Below are 23,447 nucleotides of genomic sequence, written 5' to 3' on the forward strand. Positions count from 1 at the left end.
TGCTTGACAAATGGAAAGAAGTTCCTTGGGCAGGGTGCAGGGCAGCACACCCAGCTTCCCCGGGGCCAGCCCCTGGGCCCGCTGCGATGGGGAGAACCTGTTGTCACTGGGATCCAGTGGCCGGCGTTGCTAACCAGTGTGCTTCCTCGGCCAGGCTCTGCACAGGGGCCCAAGATGCAGTGTGCAGGGCATGCGTCTGCTATAAACTCATGAAAAGCAGAGATGTCTTTTTCAGTTCTTAGGAGGCTTTTCTAGTCACTGAAGATAATTCAAGTCCTTGTGCTCTGAATTTGCAAGTAAAAATTCTGAATTGAAAAGTGAACATTGCTGTCTGCTACGTTACAGCTCTCTGGGGCAGGGGCTGCCATGAGAATGTGCGGTTTCACCAGGAGCTGTGGTCCCTGGGAAGTCATACAGCGGCTGGCCAGGTGTGGCAGGTCTAAAGCATGGAGAGGTGGGGTCCCTCGAATCTGGTAGGGCAGCACAGGGAGGATGTTATGTGACTTCTGAGGTGCGGTCATAAAAGGCCACCTGGCTGCTACCTCCCATGGTCCCTGGCAGCCAGGAATCTGGCTACCCTGAGGCCACCAGTGGTAGTCAGGCCCAGAATCCTGTCTGAGCCCAGGCGTGCGGCTGGACCAGACGTGGAGGGTGCCATCCTGAGTGCTCCAGACCAGACATCTGCCAGCTAAATATGCAGAGTGCCCACACCTCAGGGACAGGAGAATCGCCCAGCTGAGCCCCAAACGTTCCCGAGCCACAAAATGATCAAACAAGGTGACAAGGTTGTTGTTGGAGCCCCAGAGGCTTTGGGGTCGTTTGTTACACAGCAGTAGACCGATCCAAACTTCCAGCGGGAGGGACAGACCTGTGTCTGTGGTCACAGGTCACACACATCTGGCTCATTTCAAAGGGGCCATGACCTCAGTGACCTCCAGATCCTGGGTGCAGACCATGGTCAGAAACTGCACACACATCAACACAAACGAGTGTCCTACGGACTTAACCTCACCATCTCCAGTAAATCTGCTGTGTTCTAGTCTCTTCCTTGTCCTTGTGATTTCATGACGAAATTCAGGCGGAGGCCCGGCACTGCCTTCCTGTCCTGTCGCGGGGAAAGCATGGCCACCCACACCTCCCATTCCAGTCATGCCATCATCCACCTGACTGCTTTGTTTGCACAGAAACGCTTTATCTCTCCAACACCTGCTTGGCTCCTTTAATTCCTCTCAAGTGCTAGTTTTGCTTTATTTGCTTCTGGAGGTGCGGAGAACTGAGAGTTGCAGGTGGGCTCCCTCTCCGAGCACGGGGAGGCTCTGGAACAGAGGCTGCCGTGGGGACCGCCGCCCTGCAAGCGTGTCCACCTTGACCACCGCACTGACCGCACTTGTTGCTAACAGACTCTGTGTTCTGTGCATCTGGCCCTGCTGTCTGCTTGGTGGGAGGAAAATCGCCTAATGTTTATTTTACGGGTAAATTCAATCACACCCAGTGACTTCTCAGCCAAACCCCAGGCTCCCCTGTCCTTCTCCTCGGCACTGCGTCGGCATCCTGTCCTGCGGGAGGGGCCACCCGGGCAGCTGCTCTCAGCACGGTACTTGGCCTCTGTGGTCACCCTCACGAGCCTTCTCCCCGGTCACCTTCAGGTCCCCAGCTGCCATCGCCCAGGTGCCCCGCTCCAGAGGGGGCCTCTCTCTGGTCCTGACCACTCTCAGGTCTGGAGACATCCCTCTGAGGGCAGGAAAACTCCCAGGGCTCCCTTCCCCAGAGACAGCCTGCCCAACGTCCCCGTGGCGGCAAACTGCCTGGCCTTGTGAAGGGCCTCTCCTGCTGCTGCTGACGTGGGTGCCCAAGTGGCCAGTGGACACAGCCCCTTCCCAGGGTCGCAGGCGGAAGGAGGTTCAATGGCTCCGTCCCACCTAGTCTGCTGAGGAGGGAAATGGGAGTGGGCAGGGACACACGGCCTAGACTGTGAATTCTTCTCTAATCCTTGTGGGTTATTATTCACCAGGTAGGCAAGTTTCTTCCAAATCCAATGTTCCTCACTCTGTTCTAGACTCAGGGTCGCGTAGTCAACTAATTTAAAGAACACCAACAACACCCTTTTACAGAAAAAGCCTGGTCCTTAAAGACCAAGAAGGACTTGTCTGTCAAGATGACTAATTACACTTTGCATTTATTTTTTTATAATAATTTTTTATTATGTTATGTTAGTCACCATACAGTACATCCTTAGTTTTTGATGTAATGTTCCATGATTCATTGTTTGTGTATAACACCCAGTGCTCCATGCAATACGTGCCCTCCTTAATACCCATCACGGGCTAGCTCATCCCCCCACCCTTCTCCCCTCTGAAGCCCTCAGTTTGTTTCCCAGAGTCCACAGTCTCTTATGGTTCATTCCCCCTTCTGTTTACCCCCCCTTCATTCTTCCCTTATTTCTCAAACTGATCTTCCTACTTCTTATGTTCCATAAATGAGTGAAATCATNTCTCCTCCAGTGCCGTCCATGTTGCAGCAAATGTTGAGAATTCGTTCTTTCTGATAGCTGAGTAATATTCCATTGTATATATGGACCACAGCTTCTTAATCCAGTCATCTGTTGAAGGGCATCTCGGCTCCTTCCATGGATTTGGCTATTGTGGACAATGCAGCTATGAACATTGGGGTGCATATGGCCCTTCTCTTCACTACGTCTGTATCTTTTAAACACAAAACAAAGATGCACGCACAGCAACCCAGCTAGGAAAACGTCTGTATTTAGAAATCCAATTGACTTATTTTTCCTCCTTGTATTCTGATGTGTTCTCTGCCTAGGACACAGGCAAGGGTGTATGTGCACGTGTGTTCATGTGTGTTCGTGTTCATGTGTGTTGTGCGTTCACACACATGCACTTATGTTCGGGTGTGTGCACGTGTGCGTGTTCGCACATGCTGTGTGTTCCCATGTATGCATGTGTGCTCTTGTGTGTTCACACATGTGCTAACGTGCGTATGTGTTTGCGCGTGGTGTGTGTTCCTGTGTGTGTGTGTGTGTGTGTGTGTGTGTGTTGGGGAGGGGGCAGTGAACTCTGAAGGAGGCATAGGGACAATAAAAAAAGATGAGTTTATGTCTCTGGATCCTGTCCAGTCATAGATAAATGCAGAGATTTATAAAATATAACTGCCTTTTTCCTCAAAATAGTGTGAGTACGACAAAACAAAAATTTTGTCATGGAGATAAGGTGGTGACTAATAGATAGGAAAGCCATATTAAAAGCACGCTACATAAGGGCATGACCCTTAGGCAAGTTCCCCTGAAACAGTCAGACCTTTTCCTTTGCACACTGTCGCCAGGGTCTGTCCCCTTGAGGGAAGAGCTGGGCACTGCCCACGGTCTCTCCTGCCTGGGAGAAACACACGTTTAATGGGGTGATTCTCCTCCCCTGGGCTGGGGGAGGAGGGATGCATGGCTGTCCCCTGCCGTGGGGGTGCACCTCCCACTCTTGGCTCTTCCCAGATGACAAGGCCGGCTTTGGTTAACCCACTTGTCCCCAGGGCCATGCCCAGGCTGGTGGCAGGCACCCTTGGGTTCCTTGGCTGAAGACAATTAAGTCAACATTTGGGGTGGGGAAAACCGGTCTTGGGGGATGGAGCTGTTGTTCCCTGGTTTTGCCTTCTCACCATCTTATTTCCCTCAGGGTAACACAGCTGACACCACTTACTACCAGCCGCTGGGGGCCTAAGACTGAGGTGCCCTGATGTCCCTGCTCTCTTCTCTTGCGCTGGCTAATGCCAGTTTATTAGGTAAACTCTGCCTTTGAAAGATTAACCGATTCCCTGAACTTCAATATAGGGCACTGCTAGTTGGGGGGCCTTTCCCTCCGTGATGCTGCTGAATGGTTCAAAGGGTCTCACTGTATCAGCACAGCCACCCTGCTCTCCAGCTGTCACCACCATATGCTGTGCCCGCCCGTGGACAGAGGAGGGCGGGCGACTCAGGACCTCGAGCCCGAGGAGAACGCTGTGGCCACTGTAACGTTCTCGTTACGGGACCCTTGTTTTAGCCACAGCTAAGGGATGCCTTAGCGCTGACTTAATTTTTCCAGGCGAGTAAGTGTACCTCGACGGGTATTGGAAGGCAAGCAATCACAGTGCCGTAGCAGGACTGGAGGTAGCATGCGTTCCTGTCGGAGTCCCGCTGGGATGCTTCCCTGGCGACTTGCGGCACGAGGCTGCTTGAGCTCCTGCCACGTCGGACCGAGTCCCCTGCCGCGTGAAGGGCAAATCAGGTGGTTAAGCTCATGGGATGAGAACCTACATGAACACATATGACAACAAATCGGGGTTCGTTGCAAAATTGGGTTCTTACGGTCAACGTAATGGCAGCTTCAGCCAGCGAAGCCCTCTGTAGAGGGCGGGTCTCCTCGCAGGACCCCGGAAAGAGGTGATGAGCTTCCCTTGGTGGTGTGGCCGGCCCGACCCAGGGCTGAAGATCCTGCTTCCGTGCCCTGACCCCAGAAGGGAAGGGACTGAGAGGTCTCTGTGCTGGTGGGAGAGACCGAGAGAAAGCCCACGCGAGACCTAGGGCTGGGCCGTGGCCACTGCGCCCTCTGATCGCTGCGAGGAGGCGGGAGACCCCAGGGCGGGTCGGTTTTCCAGCACAGATGGGGACTCTGGGAACCTCTGGACTTCAGACTCAGCCTGCACTCACACTGCTGTGAGCGGCCTCCTGCTGGCGTCCCAGTCTCCCCGAGCTCGAGGTCACAGGTCAGACGTCAGATGATTGGTCTGACACCTTAGAGCCTTGACCTGTGGTGGCAGCGAGGTCCGGACTCCAGACGTTTCTGGGGATGACTGCCCTGGACCCAGGCGCTCTGTGTTTGTGGGGTGGAGAGGCTGCGGTGCGATGCTACTGCAGGTCTCGGTGACACCCCACAGAGGGGGCTGCAGGGAGATCGGGTCCCGCAGGAGCTGCAATCGTCCCGGGCAGACGGCTCAGGCGCGGCCGCTGGGCGCCCTCCTCCTCTGGGCCTTTGCCCCCTGTCCACCTGAGACTGAGCGGAAGGAATAAATTTAGTATATTGGGTCTAGGTTTCCATTCTTCCCTGGGGATTTTATCACTCATTCTTGGCATTCTGTTGTTAGAGTACCTGACTATAGCTTTTGGTCTCTGATTGCATAGGTTGGGCAGTAAGAGTAGACATAATTTGGGGTGAAAAACTGATTAGAAGCCATTTCCCTTTTGATCCACCAAGATCAAGGGGCTGCTTTGGCCGATGAACAGACGTCATGTGTTTCCAGCCTTGGGATGGAGTGGCACAGCCTTGCCATCCTGGGCTCCCTCGGAGAAGCCCGTGGTGGCAGCCGCCTCACCGACATCGCCTTCAGCGGCTGTGTCAGCCAAACCTGACGTTTCTAGCTCTTCTGTCTACTTTCTGTCTTTTTCATCGGTTCAGACTTGGGCAAAGAAAACAGGACGACGATGGTCTCAGTAAAAAGAGGCCAAGCCAGGCACTAAACCGTCACAAGCTCTGGCTCTTTTAACATAAAGAACGTTATGGAGGGTGAACTATTATTACCTGCGGGCTACTCCAGGCCCGGGGTTCAGGGAGGGCCACGTTTTCCAAAATCCCACCAACTGCAAGTGGCGCATGGTTGGCGATGGTTAACCTCGTGTCCACTGGAGAGGATCGCAAGGATCCCCGATGTTTGCTTAAACCTTTTTTCGGGGTGTCTATGAGGGTGTTTCCAAAAGAGATTAGCAATTGAATTGGTAAACTGAGTAAAGCCGTTAGTCCTTCCTGGTGCACTTGGGCCTCACCCACTCCGAGGAGGGTGTAAATACTGCAAAATGGTGGAAGCGGGTTGAATCCACTTCTCATCCCAACGTGCTTGTGCTGGACTTTGCTCTTCTCCCATCTTCATGCACCTGAGTCTCCGGACTTCAGACCCAGACTGCAACCCACACCACGGGCTCTCCCGGGTCTCCAGATTACAGACCGCAGTTTCTGTGTGGACTTCTTGACCCTCAGAATCTTGTGAGCTAATACCTTATAATAAATCTCATTTTTGGCTTCTGTTTCTCTGGAGATGTCTGACTGATACAAACACCAGACCCAGAGCCCCAGCTGTGGCCCCGGAGTTATGCTGCAGGGATGCTACATGAAATCATGGTCAAGGTGGGATCTTTCTAGAGGGTTTGAAACCAGCCTTGATGCGTAGCAGGTGGGGAGAAACATTCCTAGTAACTAAACTTCACTTTTTGGGCACCCTGAATTGGTTTTGTTTCTTTCTAGGAAAATACCCCAATGGTCTTCTAAACATGCTAGACATTCTCTACTCTGGTGATGTGTTAGGATCATTGCGGGGGGGGGGCGGTCGATGAAAAACACCAATGAGTGTGCCCCTTATTACCTATGGAAACAGAATCTCAGAGAGGGAGGGGGCCATCCCAGCAGGTGTCCTGCTTTTTTTTTTTTTTTTTTTACTCACAGATAATTTTATGTGAAGCCAAGTTTAAGAGCAAATGTACGTCAAGCGTTCATTCACCATAAATTTGGAGGAAACTGCTATCACCAAAAGACCAGGCACAGAAGATACGGTGATTCTCTTATTTACGGTAGCTGTGTTCTGTAACATCGCTGAGAACACAGGTTAGTGCACAACGGGCCATTGCTCCTGGAGGAAACACGGGGTTAGGTTTCTACGAGCCCCGTAGCAAGATTTTGCTCAACCAATCAATACATGATCGTGCTTTATGGGTGTTTCTCTTTGAAGACACCTTATTGGTATATATCTTGGACTCACTAACATTGAACTTTCAGCCAATGAAATGTATTTGGGCTTCAAAGAGGTTTCCCTAACATGCATTTGCTGTGTGAGGCACATTGCAGCCTCCTTGTGCTTGGGGTCCCCAAAGACCACTTCACTCCATGCTCAGGGGCCGTTGTAAACAGCAAGGTCACCAACAACAAGCACAAAAATTCAAAAGGCACTACATTAAATAGACCGCAGGGAAGACCCTTGTTTCTAGCACGCAAGCTGAACATTGCCTGGTTCCGCCTCAGCTGGGAACGTGCACCCAGAGACGCAAATATGTCAGCCCCCTGCACATGTCCCTGAATGATCGAGAAAGCACATCCCCTTCTCACGGAGGATCTGTTGTCCCCAGGCCCCCAGGGGAGGTCTGAAACCATGGTGGTATCATACTCTATATAGAACCGTGATTTTCCCCTTACGTACATACTTACAATAAAGTTTAATTTACAAATGAGTCATGGTAAGAGATTAACAACAGTGTGTAACAATAAAATGGAACAATTATAACAATATAGAGTAATAACGATTACCTGAGATGGTCTCTCTCTCAAAGCATCTTATTCTATCGTACTCAGGTTTCTCCTCGTAATGATGTGAGATGATAAAGTGCCCGGTGACGAGACGAAGTGAGGAGGGTGACATAGGCACGTGACATGGTGCAAAGCTACCACTGACCTTCTGCCTCCCGTCAGTGGCCGGGAGCAGAAACAGCAGCCACAGATTTGAGGGTTACAAGTAAATTTGAGCCAATAGGACAATTTGCAGCTGTGGAATCCATGAATGCCGGGAGTCGGCTGTACAGTTTTGTTTTTTTAAATTCAATTTAGTTAACATATAGGGTGTTATTAGCTTCAGAGGCAGAGGCCAGTGATTCATCAGATGCGTAGAACACCCAGCGCTCATTCCATCACGTGCCCTCCTTATGCCCATCCCCCAGTCATCCCATCCCCCCCCCACCTTCCCTCCAGCAACCCTGGTTTGTATCCTAGTGTTAAGAGTCTGTCATGGTTTTTCTCCTGTTTCTTAAATTCTACATATGTGGTGAGATCATATGACAATTGTCTTTCTCTGACTTGTTTTACTTCGCATTATACCCTCCAGTTCCACCCACATTGTTGTAAATGGTAAGATCTCATCCTTTCTGATGGCTGAGTAGTACTCCATTGTATATAAACCACATCTTCTTTATCCATCCATCGATGGACATCTGGGCTCTCTCCACAGTTGGGCTATTGTGGACTTTGCTGCCCTAAACATTGGGGTGCAGGTGCCCCTTTGGATCACTATGTGTGTATCCTTCGGAATTGTGGGTGGTTGAGCAGGGCTGTGTCCCCTAGGAAGCCGCTTCTCTCAGGAGCGAGGGGAGGGAGGAGAGACGTTTTCTCCGTGTGTAGGTGGCTGGAGGAGCCTGGCCCACTGTCCCCTGAGCCTAAGGGCAGGGGTGGTTTGATGCGGCTTCCGCGTTGGATCAGGGTGCTGGCAGGATGCAAGAGCCGGGAGAGCTCTGATTGCTGTCTTTACTGCGTGTACAAAGCCCGGCTTGGACCCTCCAGCTTGCAGGGGGCTGGAGGCAGAGACTGCTGCAGAGGCCCGTCTTTCGTGGCAAAGGTGCTCGGAGCCACTGTGATCTGGGGTTGTCATCCGTATTTGAGTGAGTGAAAGCCAGGTGCACATGAGGGAAAGAAAGAGGTGCATGTGAGTTTTCTGTGGAGATTTCTGTGGAGCTTTGCAGCAAGTTCACACTCTTGTCTCCAGGAGGGCGCCAGGTGGGACGTACAGATGGGCTACGACTTCGGAAGACGGCAGCCCCACGAAAGCCCAGCGTCAGGTGCTCGCCGGTGCCTGGCCCCATCCAGCAGAACACCATCGTCTCATCACCCCTGCCCTCAGCTCCATGCTGGGCAAGGTCCAGAGGGTTCTCAGGGGAGGCCCTGGAGCCTGGTGGCAGCTGCTGGGGCTCTGAGCCCGGCCGCCTGCCCCCCCACAGAAGCTCTCTGCCGCAGGAGGACCGGGAGCCAGGCCGCCCTGCAGCCGGCCCTTCCTGAGATGGACAGTAGGCAGGCTGTTTGGATGGACACCACCACTCTGAGACGGACTGGTTTGCAGATGGAAAGAGGAGGACGGCTGGGATGGTGCACTGTGTCATCCGTGATGGCCCTCCCACCCTGTCTGCCGCGAGAGCCCGGGGTGCCCGTGACTCTGCTCTCTTCCGTGAACTAGAACATAGTGAGGCACTCGTCCACCCTCCCTGCCTCCACACGTGCTCACACACACGCTCACACATGCATTCACACACTCGTATGTTCACACACATGCTCACACATTCACACATGCTCACACAGTCACACACACACACTCTCACACGTGTTCACACATGTTCGCACATGCTCACAGGTTCGTACACGTGCTCACACACTCATGCAATGCTTTCACACGTGTTTGCACACGTTTTCACACGCTCTCACATGTGTTTACACACAGGTTCTCACACATGCTCACATAATGCTCTCACACATGTTTACCCACATGTTCTCACATGCTCACACATGCTCACACATGCTCACACATGCACACATGTTCACATAATGCTCTCACACATGTTTACACACAGGTTGTCACATGCTCAAACGCAGGCTCTCATAATGCTCTCACGTGTGTTTATACACACATGCTCACACGCTCACACATTGCTCGGAGACCTCCCCATCTCCCCACCGGCCATGCGCACGGACTCCTAGGTCAGCCCTGAGCAGCAGACGCCCAAAGCTATCCCCATCACACAGCAATTCTCTGTAAAGCCTTTGGCTTGTCTCCAGAGCCAGCCTCATACTTTTTCCTCATATTTTAAGAAGCGAAGTTAGGTGAATTTCAACATCTTTATATATGGTATTATCAATTCAATTTAAAGTTCATGCATGCATTATTTCATCCAGTAAGACATTAGGAAGGCCTACTGTGCTCCAGGCTCTATACTAGGTGTCTGGGTGGGTGGAGGGCAGCTGGCTGAAAAGGGGAATAAATAGGCTTACCTCTGTCCCTCCCTCCTCCCCTCCCTTCCTGCCTCCCCCTCCTTCCTCCCTCTTTGTTTCTTAGTCATATCTGGATGCCCTAAATAGTACTGGACATAAAAAGATAAATGAGAGAAACTGTTTCTCAGGATTTCAGATTCTAGAGCATTGTCTCAAGCTGAGTCCGGTGCTCTCTTGGCTCAGCTCGATACCGGGTGTTTAATGATGAGCTGACTTTGTGGGACCCTTCGCCATACAGAGTGCTCTCTCAGTGCCCGTGAGCGTATTACAGACTCTAGTCTACTGTACCCCGACCTTCAGCAAAGAGCCATCCTCTTGCAGGCAAGGCAGTGCCCATCAGCGCCCCTCAGACCCGTGAGCCCAATGAAGATACAGGGTCTCCTACCCTGTCACCCCACCGATTCCTTCCTGGAGGAGGAAGGAACACAGCCTCAGAGCTCTGTTTCCAGAGTCAGCTTAGTGCTTTCTTCTGATTTTTTGCAGTCTAGTTAGAGTCAACAACTTTGCGAATGTATTGCTTTGGTTTTTAAGTTCATCTTTATTAATAATTTGCATATAGTCCTGGCCTACTGTTCCACTGAGAGCGTACCACCACATGGAGGCACATGTGTTACCGGAATGTTCTGCAAAGAATTTGAAATGGAAACGTCGTCCTTATGCCGTGCTCTGTATCTCTCTGTCATTTCCCTTCCGTTCATCACCTGCCATCTATCTCTCCGTCTGTCTGTCTCTCCACCCTCTGCCAAGTTTGAGAGACTCTGAATTTCAGGATTTCCTTTTCCAAAGCAGTCTGTGATCCAATCGGGTTGAGTAACTTCAAGTTCTTGAGCAAGGCGGCCGGAGCGCTGGGGTGCACTGCGGGCAAGATACTGCTCGGGTGGAAGCAGTTCCCATCTCCCCTATGGTGTTAGAAGTTCAGCGACTTATGGTGAATAGTGAACCCCACATTCTGTTGGACAGTCCTTATTCTTACAACCAAATGGCCGCCTTCCCGTCTCAGCATAGTGTCTGTGCTGGGAGCATGGACACACAGCAACAGTCCCCTGGCCTTTGTCAAAGTCTACATTGAACACCATCCCGCGTGCATTTCTTCTTCTTTCTGTGTGTCGGTATCCCCGTATCACACACGTAAAAATACACTTGCAGTGGGGGGTGCAGGGGAGTGGGGGGGGGAGGGGAAGGGTGGGCAGAGGTCTGTGGGCAGAGCTCGGGGCCAGCACGGCGCTGTCCAGGTGCTACGGAGCCTTCAGGGACGGGGGACAGCAGGCTTTGCCTGTGCGGCCCAGCCCTGGGAGACCCCAGGAGACCCACGGAGCGATGTCACCCCCCTGGGGTGGGCTCTCAGCTCTGGCCAGCTCTGGGGTCCCGCTAATAAGGCCCCACTTGAAGATTTGGCCAGTAATCTTGCTCTCGAGTCCCCAGCTCGGCCACCTTGTCATGAGAGTCTCACCCACAGTGATCTGTCTCTTCCCGAAAATGGTGTGAATCAGGTTAGAGGCATCAGTGACTCTGAAGGGACAAGCCTACACAAGCCGGCCTTTTTGGAAGATGTATTGGACTTTAATAAAACTTGATCAATGCATTTCAGTCAAATTGAATTATATGTAAGTGGATAGGGTTGACATATGTTTCAATATCTGTGAGTGATACATTATTCTCCAGTGAGCATAAAATTTAATGAAATATAAATACCCATTAATCCTCATGTTTCAACCAATCAGTCACTACGGCTCCTGCCTGCTGTGAGCAGAAGCGGCCCAGACATTCATCTGTTTCATCCGAGCAGGAGCTCCAACCTGGAAAGACTTCAGAAGACGAGGCGACAGAGGAGGCCCAGGACGGGAAGCCTGCCAGCGCGGTGGCAGGGGCGCAGGGGCTCACACGGATCGCACGGCCCTGGTCCGCGGAGGGGCCGGCTGCCTCCGCAACTGTCGGGGGACGAAGGACAAGAGAGGTCGCCCCTCTTCTCCTCAAACACATCCTTTCCTTCTCATCTGCTGGTGGATTTGCCATGAGACGTGGCGCCAAGTGCCAGGCGGGGCGGGTCCAGAGCTGCGACACAGGGTGTCAGGCTGCACAGCAGAGTCTGCACGGTCCCTTCGTCCCCGGGCGGGGCTTAGTCGCCGACAGATGTCCCTAAAACCATGCACACAGAAATACAAACATAGGAAAGAGAAGAGTTGAAACGGTTTACCGTCAGTGTATGTCTGATTACGCGGGTGAACACAGCGCTGTGCCTCCCCCTCGAAGAAGCAGTCCCGCTCTGCAAATCACCTGCGGCCAAGCGGGGCCCACGCAGCAGGGGCTTAGCCCCCGAGCTCCGCCCCTGAGCCCGGGTGCCCCCCACACGCCACTCCGCACTCTAAAGCCGGAGGAGGTGAGGACGTACCGTGATAAGTCCCAACCAGGCGCTATAATGGCTGTCCGCCCGCGGAAAGGGGAGAGAAACGCCACCCCAGGAGCAGAGGAGCGGTGCGTCTGGGGGTCCCGCCGGCATTGGCTCCATGCGGGGGCTGACGGACCGCTTGGAGGCACACAGTGTTCGCGGTGCAGACCCCTGCACTGGCGGGTCATGAGTCACTGGTTGTTATGTGACCGACCTCTACGCTGAATGTCTTTGAGGGGTTGCTGTGCACCTTGCCAAGCGTCCCAGCCAGGGACACAGTAGGTTCAAAATGAGACCCGCTAGCCAGTCCCCTCGCAGATTCAATTCAGACCCAAACTACTGCCTGGGAGCACCGCACTCTTGGAGTGGGGAGCTCGCGGGGACAGAGTCAGGTGGGTGCTGGCTCCAAGGTCGGCGCTGCTGGGTGTGGAAACAAGGTAGATACGTGGAGAACTGTTCCCTAAGAAGACTCATCCCGCATCAGAAGCATACAGACAGCACTCATAAAGGGTGCCAGAAGGTGGGAGGATGAGCTCTGGTTGCGGGAGGAGGGGTCTGCATCCCCAGAGAGCAGCAGGGGCCCTGGTGACCCGGGGCATGGCCAAGGCAGGGAGGTGTGGCACCCAGTCTGCAGACATGGTGGGGGGCAGACAAAGGAAGACACAGCACGGAGCTCCTGGACACTCCTTTTCCTGACACCCCAAGAGTCCCCCTGCTGGGCCAGCCCTGGAGTGGAGCGTGGGAAACCAGTCGAAGGTGACACCCCAGTCCAAGTTCGTGTCACCCCAAGCTACATGAAGGCACAGAACACTCTGTCAAAGACCATCAACGCAGTGTTGCAACTGGAAACAGAGGCAGGTGGGGAGGAAGCTCAACGGGGTGTCCGCAGGCAGTGCGTGCTCTGGGGGGGCACGCCTCCCCCTGGGGGGCAGACGGCAGGCTCCGCAAAGGGACTGTGCCCAGGGTCCCTCCAGCGGAGACCAGCTCCCAGGAGCAGAAGCCTGGCCTCTTCCGCTGCTGCCCTGGGATGCGGACGTGTTTGCTGCAGAGTTTCGTTCTAAACACAGGGAGGAAACACTCCCAAGAAAGACGGCAACTTGGTGAGGAGCCCACATGGTCCCGTGAAGACAGAGCTCGGTGATTGGATGGAGATGTTTGACGCCCCCGTCTATCTATTTACGTTTTAGTTTTACCATAACTTGTTAATTCACATAACATCCCACTGAAGAAGGATGCTCTTCTCATTTTTGTTTCACTGATGAGGCCATTAAATCGGCCAAATTCAAGTGGCCCACGTGAGAGGGGCTCACGTGTCTGCCGGCCACCCACAGCAGAGGCAAACGCACCTCAGGACCATACAGGCCGACTACCCGCACACTTCAGGAGCCCTACCGCACACTGCAGTTCCGGACACATGTCGCGCACGGCTTGGCATCTAAATTACGTGACATCGCGAGTGCCAACTCGCTTTCGAAGATCTGTTCCCTGATGGAGAAGGGGAGGGGGAGCCCAGGAACTGCGAGAAGGACGAGGAGACCCCCCCAGCCGGCCACCCTGCAGGGCGGCCCGGGGTCTGGTCGGGAGGATTTCAGTCCCACTGGCTCCACGGCTGGTGGTGGAGGCGTGCACTTTAACCCGGCTGCTCCCACCCCACTCTGGTGCGGCTCCAGCAGCACAAAGCAGAATCCGAGTTGCCTGAGGCAAGTTTACACCTGTTCCGTGGCTGCGGGGTGAAAGCCGCGTGGTCCTGACTGCTGGCCCCTCGACAGAACAGGCCAAGTCGGCTGGGCCCCGCTGGGCGGGTGGCCCCCATGCCTGTAGGCTGTTACCCAACCCGTCCGCGTCACCTTCCCCCAACACAGCTCCCCACACGTGACATGCGCTCATGAGCCCCACACAGGCCATCGGGGCCACGTGTGCCCGCCGTGGTGGGAAGACCTTTGGTGGAGGTCGTCCCCGCCCGGCGGACTCACTCTCAGGCCATGATGCATCGTGGAGGGTGAGGAGGTCCCCCAGACACGGTGTCACCGTCGCACAGAAGCACAAGCCCGCGTGACACAGGCTGCGGCCGTGGCGTCCGGGGAGGTGGTCCGGGTGTGCACGGAGTCCGCCGGGCATCCCTGCTCCACAGCACAAAGGAGGACTCCGTGGATGATGGAGTCACGCAGACTGTACGAGGTCTGGTGTTTCTCCAGGGCTGCGCACAACTGCGGGACGGAGGTTTCTTGGGCTTCGGGACTCCGTCTGCAGCCGCATCGTGGAGCCCGCCTGCCTTGTGGCCTGGACACGCCGGGTGTGGCTGGGTCTGCCCATGGGCCTCTCACCAACGGGTGAGGGAGACGCGGAGGGACTCACACTCGCGACAGCGCCATCCCCGGCGTCTCTGCTCCTCCTGCTTCTTTGCCACCGGGGTCCCGCGGACGAGCCTGGGAAACATCTGCTGGGCTGGGGTCCTGTTGACTCTCGTCCTTCCATCCTCCTCGTTCCTTGTGTCCGAAGTGGGCGGACTCCTCCCCACTCTCCCATACACACACATCCTAGGGGAGACCCTGCTCCGAGCAACGTATTGCCACATGGGCTCTGTCATCGGGCATTTTATTCTATAAAAACTTCGCTGATGTGAAAAATCCAGAAAGACACCGCAACTGACCTGCATGAACGTGGCTCCAGCCCTTGCAGGACAGACAGCATTCCCCACAGCTGCGCAGGCGGGGTCCCCACACCCCGCCCCAGTGTGCATGTCTGTAAGCCTACTCGAACTTCTGGGTCGATGACTAGCTGTGGGGTCTTAATCCCAGACTCGCCCTCCTGGAGTGCTGTCGGCCTGGCCGTGCTGGGGTCTGGATCTGCCGAGAGCAGCTGTCCTCTGCTAGCCGTGTGCTCAGAGCCTCACACACCAGGGCCCCCCCAGGAGGCCGCAGGGATGGGACAGGGAGGCCCTCCCTCTGACCGTGTTGCTACTGTCGATGGCATCACCCTGACAGTGGCCTTTAGTTTGTCCCAGATCCTGCTTGTGAGACCCCCACGCACCTGCGGCAGCCTCCCCTGAGGACTCCATGACAGGCAGGCCTCACCCCTTCCTCCCGAGGTCTAAGCGTCAGCTCCGGCACCGTTCTGCAGGCTCTCAGCTGGGATGCCCTGCCTCTTCTCTCAGTCCCCTGGGTGTGAGGCTGTCATCTCAGGGCCCCCATATGCTATTTTCAACTCCCCAGTATCTGTTTAAGCAATTTCTTATATATAGACATGAGTGTCGTTTCTCTATTCTGGCCTGGACTTTGGAAGAATCACCCATAAACCCACAACACCAAAAAGAGCTAGAAAGTGGGAAAAAAAATTATATTGCCAGCCGCTAACGTGGAAGTCACCAGGTCCGTGTATCCATGGTGTATCGGTCTTGGAGTTGTGGAGGTCCTCAGCATGAAGCGCCATGTGCCACGTGCTGTGGCATCGCAGTTGAGTGAGTCACGCCCACAGGGGGGTGGCGGTCAGCTCAGATGGCCACTTGCTGCCCCAGCCGGCCCCCACGAGACTGGCTTGCCCGGAGAAACAGCGCCATTGCACAGGGCTCAGCAGAGAGAGCCATCAGTTCCAGACCTGTTGATCTTACAGGGGAGGCGAGAGCTGCCCTGGCCTTTGGAGAATGAGGGGTTTGGCCAGGTAAGGGGGGGACAGGAGCCTGCAGTGAGGACACAGCGTGAGGCAAAAATCCCCGTCCTGGAAGGAGCCCTCCAGACCTCTACCAGAGCCTTCAGACTCACGCGGAGAGGGCAAGTACGGAAAGGTCGGAAGCGGGCGTTCAGGAAACGGTGAGGACCACCCCACAGTCCTAGAGACAGTCATCCTGAGCAGAATGAGTCCAGAGGGTCTGTTAGCAAAGAAGACGTGAACACCGAATACCGCAGAAGTAAACCTGATTAAGAGTTCAGGGCCGGGGCGCCTGGGTGGCATGGCGGTTAAGCATCTGCCTTCGGCTCAGGCCGTGATCCCGGCGTTATGGGATCGAGCCCCACATCAGGCTCCTCCACTGGGAGCCTGCTTCTTCCTCTCCCACTCCCCCTGGCTTGTGTTCCCTCTCTCGCTGGCTGTCTCTGTCTCTGTCAAATAAATAAATAAAATCTTTAAAAAAAAAAAAAGAGTTCAGGGCCGCTCTCTCCATACACCTTGTCCGATTTTGAGGCCCCGCCGGGCAAGCCAAGATGGCAAAGTCAGGAGCAAAGGGCCCATCTACCCTGCCTGGATCCGACATCAGGTTTCCTCCCTCCAGGGCTGCTGTCCTCCCCCGCTGTGCCTTGCCCCCACGATGCTGGTCCCCTTCCTCCATCAGATGCTGTCCTGTTCTCCCGGTTCCCCACCTGCAGACTCACCCACGGTGCACCAGGAGACGCTTCATCTGCGACCACCTTCCAGTTAATGTCACAGAAGACGGAGGCCAGTCTCAAGGTGTGGAAAGGGGCTCCCAAGATAGAAACACCTCAAGGTCACATAGCTCAGTTTATGACCGCCATGGTCGCGCAATCCCACAGAATGGAAAGAACGAGGGAAAGGGTGCAAAGCAAAAAGCATATACTGAGTGGAACTGAAGCATTCCCTGTGTTGTAGAGACGATCAGGACCGGCGGGTGAGGCAGGAGGGGCAACCGTCCTCTGGGAGCGTGAGTGGGTGCTGGCGGCAGGTGCGCAGGGCAGCAGGTGCGCAGGGCGCAGGTGCACAGGACAACAGGTGCACAGGACAACAGGTGCACAGGGCACCCGCATGCTCCGACGGTCGGTGTGCTCCTGCTTTATTTCCTTCCAAGACCAGTCCCCTAGAATGTGGCCCAGGCTGCATACTTTGCAAACAACCAAGCGAAACACGCACTTTAGGGAGAGCAGTTAATCTCCTCTTTTTGGTCCTGAAGTCCACAATCAGGGACTTTTAACAAGCGGTCAGACGCTTCACAAACTGCTTGATGCGCGTTTCCCCCCTTCATCCTCTCAAGCTCCTTAACGTCGGTACAGTTATTGTCCCCTATTAACAGATGAGGAAGCTATGTTTTAGGAGACGAGTTGACTGTGACGCCAGCCCAGGCGTCTACCTCCAACGGCCGCCGAGACCCCTCCCTCGCTGACCAGTGGAGGCTCAGTGCTTAGGTGGGCCAACATGAGTGGCTTGCCTACCAAGTTCCACACTGTGCTGTGCACTTCCTGTGAAGTGAGGCGCTTGAAACACAGGTGAGAAAATGATCAAGAGTGAACACACCTCCCTCTGGCTTTCAGGTCCTTGCAGCGGACAGAAGGAGACTCTGGGTAATACCAGGAATGGAAGCATTCTGAAAGTACCGTGTGTGTGTGTGTGTGTGTGTGTGTGTGTGTGTGTGTGTGCGCGCGCGCGCAGGGGGCAATGCAAGGGGCTGCTTCACTACGAATTATTGTAATTCGGTCTAAATATATTTAATTATAACCACTTACATTACATTTAATATTATATATTAATTTTTCTCAGTCTTAAATCAGTCCTGAGTTTGGATTGGAAATAGGAGCTTGAATTCATGATGATATTATCTTTAAAATTCACAAAATGTTGGGGCACCTGGCTGGCTCAGTCCGTAGGGCATGAGATCCTTGATCTCAAGGTTGTGAGTTCAAGCCCCATGTTGGGTGTAGGGCTTAGTAAAAATAAAGTAAAATAAAGTAAAATAAAATTCACAAAGTGTCCCAGATCTGAAAGGTAGCAAGGAGCACTTTGGCACCTGCAAGGTGGTCTCTGAGAACTGTGGGCCACCAAGAGGGACAAGTGGAGGTCAGCTCCCATGGAGGCTGGGAGGGTTCATCTGTGTAAAGGACATGACGACCAAGAGGACAAGCCCAGAAGCAAATGTGCAGTGCATCACATGGGAGCACATGGCCAGCAAGCAAGAAGGCCACCTGCTGAGAGCCAGGAGAATGGACAGGTGTGGGAAGAAAGGTATGAAATAGGTCCCTAGTGTCTGTAGTCTGGGGGACTGGAGAGCCAGAGGATTAGGTCATCAGCATGCACGTGCTCAGAGAGTCCCTGAGCTACTCAGGGACCTGAGTGAAAGCTCAGTCAGCACGGCTGTGTCCAGGGTCCAAGATGCAGACATAGAGTGGGCAACTTTCAGCACATGGGTGACCTGGCCAAGACTGTGGCAGGTGAGAAAGTGCTAAAGGCTGGCAGGTGGGGGGGGTCATTGGGGGTGACGATGGTGCATGAGCATCAGTCCAGTGGGTAGTGGGAGCCCATGGCGCATGATGGGGAGACCGTTGAGAGATGACGCTTGCTAATGGCTGGCCCAGAGTTCCAGGGCCAAGAGGAGAAGACTCCCAAAGTTGGGAAGGGGTGGAATATGGGTTCACAGAATGAGAATTATGGAACAATGTAGATGTGAATCCCCAGGAGATGGGGAGCCTGGGCTTCCTGCATAGGAACAGAGGGAGGGAGCCGTGAAGTGAACTATGGCTTCCGTGATGCCATGAGTGAGCAAGGTGGATGTGGGGCAGATGGAAATCATCTAGTATGATGGACATCCTCTCGGAGAAAGAGAAGGATGAGAAAAATCAAGGATCGTGAATGCCAGCTGGTATGCCAGCCTCCACCCTACTGATCAGAACCAGAACCATGAGCCGAAGGAGATCCATGCAGGAAAACACGGTGCCACGTCAATAACTGCATAACTGGCCATGATAAAAAATAACGAGGAGCCCTTTTTATAAAGTCACCATGGGATCTGGGATGTGTTAGAATGAGGACCTGAAGCCTGGGCATTCTGATGATGAGATCCATGAGAGGTTCACTCAGTGCTCAGTGCTGGCTCTGTTCTTGCCTCAGGTGACAGGGCGGGCAGGCCCAGCTGCCCAGTGGCTGGGAAAACAGGAGTGAGTCCTTGGGAAACTGGGAGGGGGCAGCAGCAGTGACCAGCCCCCCATCCTGGGAGGATGTCCCCGGAGGCCGCCAGCAGGAAATGGCCCTGGAGTCTGAACACAGGCGAGAACGGGGTGCACAGGGCACACTGTGCTGAATGTCCGTGCTATGTTTTGATGGTACTACCCTTCAGCTTTCCTGGCATAAGGTGCTGGAAAGATCTCCGAGAGCTCTGATTCCTCATGAGCCACTCTCTGTATTAAATATCAATAGCGTAGCCTGAATTCGACTTCTATCAAAATAAACTGAATTATAAGGGGAAAAAAAACACCCGGTCTCCACTTACAGATTTATACTCACTTACTTAAGACAGTGATTAATACACTGCAATCTCTGGGCCCCTGGGCAAAGATGATACATTTTCCATTCATTGTTCTTATTCTCTTTCTGATTGAAAGCCTGAGTTTTTCTACAAGTCATAGTTTTAATGCATATTGTTAGAAAATGATTATTGTTGATTTTGCAAAATTCTCCATTTCCTTAATCGTTCATCTCATGTGTTAACTTATTATTTGGCAGGTCGTTTATTAAACCTGTTGAATTCTCTGTTCTAGCAGGGGAGAGCCACAGAGCCATGCAGTGTCTTCCATGGAGCTGCTGAGGAAGCACAGTGCTGTGGGGCCAGCGCCCCCCTGCCCCCCGGGATTCAGGAGCGGTCCTCCTAAGCATTTTGGTGCTGGCGAATGGTACCAACCCACTATTCCCTGGCATGTTCTGCAGGGGGAGGGTTGCAGTGGGGTGGAAAGGGCCAGGGAAGGGCAGCTCTGAAAGCTCGATTCCAAACACCTGTCCCAGTGTCCCAGAACCCCGACTGCATCCAGACTCCATATGGTCGGAGTCCACAGTTGTGAAGGCAAGAACACATTCTAACTTGTAAGAGCAGAAAGGGGTTTAGTAAAGCCACTAGCAGCCCTGACACCTTCAGCACAAGCAAGCGCCGGGTAGGTCCAGGAACAGCATAGCTGGAGGCAACCCAGCCATTGGGCAGGATCCTTCTAGTGTAAACAGCCTTGCTGCCACGCTGCCCCTGAGTGGGATGGAAGAAGCTCCAGGGGTCGTTCTAGAAAAACCAGAAGCAGTGCATTGCCTTCCCCATCATCTTCTTGCAGACAGTCATGGAAGCCAGAATATGGGCTCACCCACCAGCCGTATAGGAGTCTAGGAGATGTGTTTTTCCCCCTCTATTAAATACTGATCTAACAGAGCTCGTAGGTGGGAAGCTGTTGAAACATCAAAAGAGTGTCCAAATGATGTGGGGCAGCTGCCAGGAACAAGGGTGTGGGGTGAGGCTCACAGGGCAAGCTGGAGCTACTCGGGCTGACCATTATTATCCAGAATTTAACACTTGCAAAGAAGAAAGACACAATCTTTTGAAAGTTCTCAAGATAGATTATGCATGATTTGAGAAAGTAATGCACAGGTTGTATCATAATAAAATGTCACTTGTGAAGAAACAGCCACAAGAATGGGCACAGGACGTCTGTAGGGGAGCACCATAAAATCAAATTCTTAATTTTTCTTAGAAATAGTCGGTGACTGTTGTTACATGCAGGAACTACAGAGCAGAGTAGGGCACGGCTATACGCCCAGGATGCAACTATCTTTATCAGACTTAGAAATAACTGTCATCACCTTTGAAAACCTGATGTGTACAAACGCTATTATTTTAAGTTTCTCAAGGCTTGAAAAATATTCAACCCCAACTCCCCACCCTCTGCTTTCCAAAATCTTTTTTTCTGCCCCTTAGTATCTTGGTAGAGATTGTACAGACTCTAAAGCTAGCCCGAGATACTCAAATTGGGCATGGGGAGTCAGCACGGACCCTTGAGCCCCTCCAACACACTCCCAATGCCTGCAGGTTGAGACCGTGGGTCAGGGAGCATCGAGGGGGCGTCGTAGGGCTTCCAGCAGGGGCTGGTGGGCCCTCGGGCCCGCGTCCCCATCCCGCAGCCCACGTGTCAACCCTGCTGGAGGAAGAAGGGGCTCTGCAGCGGACTGTGTCACCACGGACATGCTGCCCAGGCCCTCGGATCACGGGAGGAGGCTGCGACAATCAGCTCTTCACTATTCCAACACAGCGCCCGGGACCTCAGGAATTTCATTTCTCACTGGCTAAAAAATGCTCCCCTTCCTTTAAAAGTTTCCTCATGCTTAATGTAACCAGAGAGTGAGCAGTAATAATGGAAGGGCACAGAGAGATATGGAATTTGCTGCTTAATAAAGCAAAACTCAGCATTAATGCAGTTGGAATGCAAGGGAGTCATAATGAAGGCTTTTTTTCCCCTTAAATGCACTTTATCATGAGGGATTTGTATCTAATCATGGGTCCTTTTTAAGCCACAACAGTGTTTTACTGCTCATATTTTGTGATTCTCCTTAATTCAGAGTATTCTTTGCTCCATGAAGAAGTGATCTTTCATCAAAAGGGCCAAACCAAGAGCGAAGAGCCCCGGGCGCCGAGGAGTGTGGATGCGTGTGTGTCTCTGAGTACATACGAGCAACGAAACGGGCATTTCTGAGTTTGTTTCCAAATACAATACATATGATGCCATTTCCTTTTGCACAATATTTCAAGATAATCATTACCTTTTCTCCCATCACGGATGTGCTGGGATTGAGAGGTGACCCGCAAGGAGAAGGAAACTCGGAAGGGCTTGGTCCGAGCACTTTCTCGGGCCGCTCAGACTTGGAGCCCTCGCTGCGCTCCTCGATGATTTGCATGGTAATAGTTACGCTCTGAGCACACATTTTTCTCTGTCACCATGATATAGAGGATTTAATACCACAGTGAGCGTGACATAGCTGAGATTGTGAAAGAGACTCCGAAAATAGTTGCTTCTGAAGGTTTTATAAATGCCTTATAATTCATTTATTTGAATATTGTCAATATGAGAGCCGAAGCTCGCGTGGCAGAGTTTCACTCTACTGGCTTTCCTTCATCATTTTTTATCCTGAAGTTAGTGGTGGCCGTTCTTTGCGAGGAGCGGGAGCCCGGCTCGCTGCTCACCCCGTTCCCCACGTTCACAATAACCGGGCCGAGCACGGCGGGAACCCCACAAAAGCCCTCCTGCCTGGAGGTGAGGAGGCTGCGCAGCGGGACTCCGCCATCTGAGCGCTCGCACACCTGCGTCCATGAAAGACCTCCTCCCGCTGCTCCTCCGCTGTGATTGGCTGGAAGTGACGTCACCGAGCCCCGCTCCAGCGTTCCGGGCAAGCTCAGGTGCCCCGCGCTGCCGGCTCGTGGCCTGCGCCTCGTTCGTCTTCCGGAGTCGACCCGGCGCCCAGTTGAAGTTAAGAATAGATGGCAAAGATGCACGCAAAATGATCAGCTATTAATCCTGTGGTTCTGGGATGCCCGCCTGCGGGGTAATGTGCAGCCGCCGTAGATGGCTCGTCAGACTAGTCCCACTCATTGGAGGGGGTCTTTCACGCGCGTGTATTTGCCCCCGTGGAAATCAGAGGTGCCTCCTTCAGGGGTAGTTCGCTGTGCTGTTTCCCCTTTACACGTGTGAGGCTCAGACACACGGTTCCTATACACGAGTCGGGAAGTGTTAGAGAACCGAACATTTGGTGGAGAGAACACTTGATTTTCTATCAGGAATGTAAGCAGAAATCACTGTGACTCGAGTACCATCATTCAGACAGGCCTTCCCTTCTTCCACATACAGTGTGAATTCATGTTGTTCAAACATATCGGTCAGGCCCGTGGGCCTGGTTTCCTAATTTTCCCAACACCTATCACCCATCTACTGCATACCGGACACTCTACCAGGTAACTGGAATACAAACAGAAATGCAATGGCAACTCTGGAAACTTGCCATCTGACAAGGAAGGCCTTACGTCCTGAAATGAGACGGTCTGCCGCGGGCGTCCACGGAGCACGCCGGAGGCATGGCCACTCAGCCTCAGGGGGGTCACTTCTTTAACCCTCGCAGAATCCTGGCTGGTGGTGATCAGTCGGGATCAACTAGGCCTGGCTGCAGTAACGACAAGCCCCAGTCATCAGAGGGTTTATTCTCTGCTCGCGCAGTGTGTTTGGTGGGCCGCAGGCCCCCAGCACAGCTGCCTCTGTGGCTGGCCCGCGACTCCAGGCTGCCCTGTGGGCACCTTCTGCTCACACATCCTCCCGTAGAGTAAAGGGTGGGGGAAGAGCAGGTTGCAAAGCCGAGCACCAGTAAGTGACTGCTTCTCCCCGAAACTGACCTGAGGCATGTGTGTTGGAATTTTATTGGCCAAAGAAGATCTCATGATCATGACAGTCTTCCCAGGGAGCAGGGAGGTACCGTCCTTCCTCTCAGGGAGGGAGAACCAC

The sequence above is a fragment of the Ailuropoda melanoleuca genome, chromosome 3 (assembly GCF_002007445.2).
Source record: "Ailuropoda melanoleuca isolate Jingjing chromosome 3, ASM200744v2, whole genome shotgun sequence".
In the NCBI taxonomy this organism is placed as follows: Eukaryota; Metazoa; Chordata; class Mammalia; order Carnivora; family Ursidae; genus Ailuropoda; species Ailuropoda melanoleuca.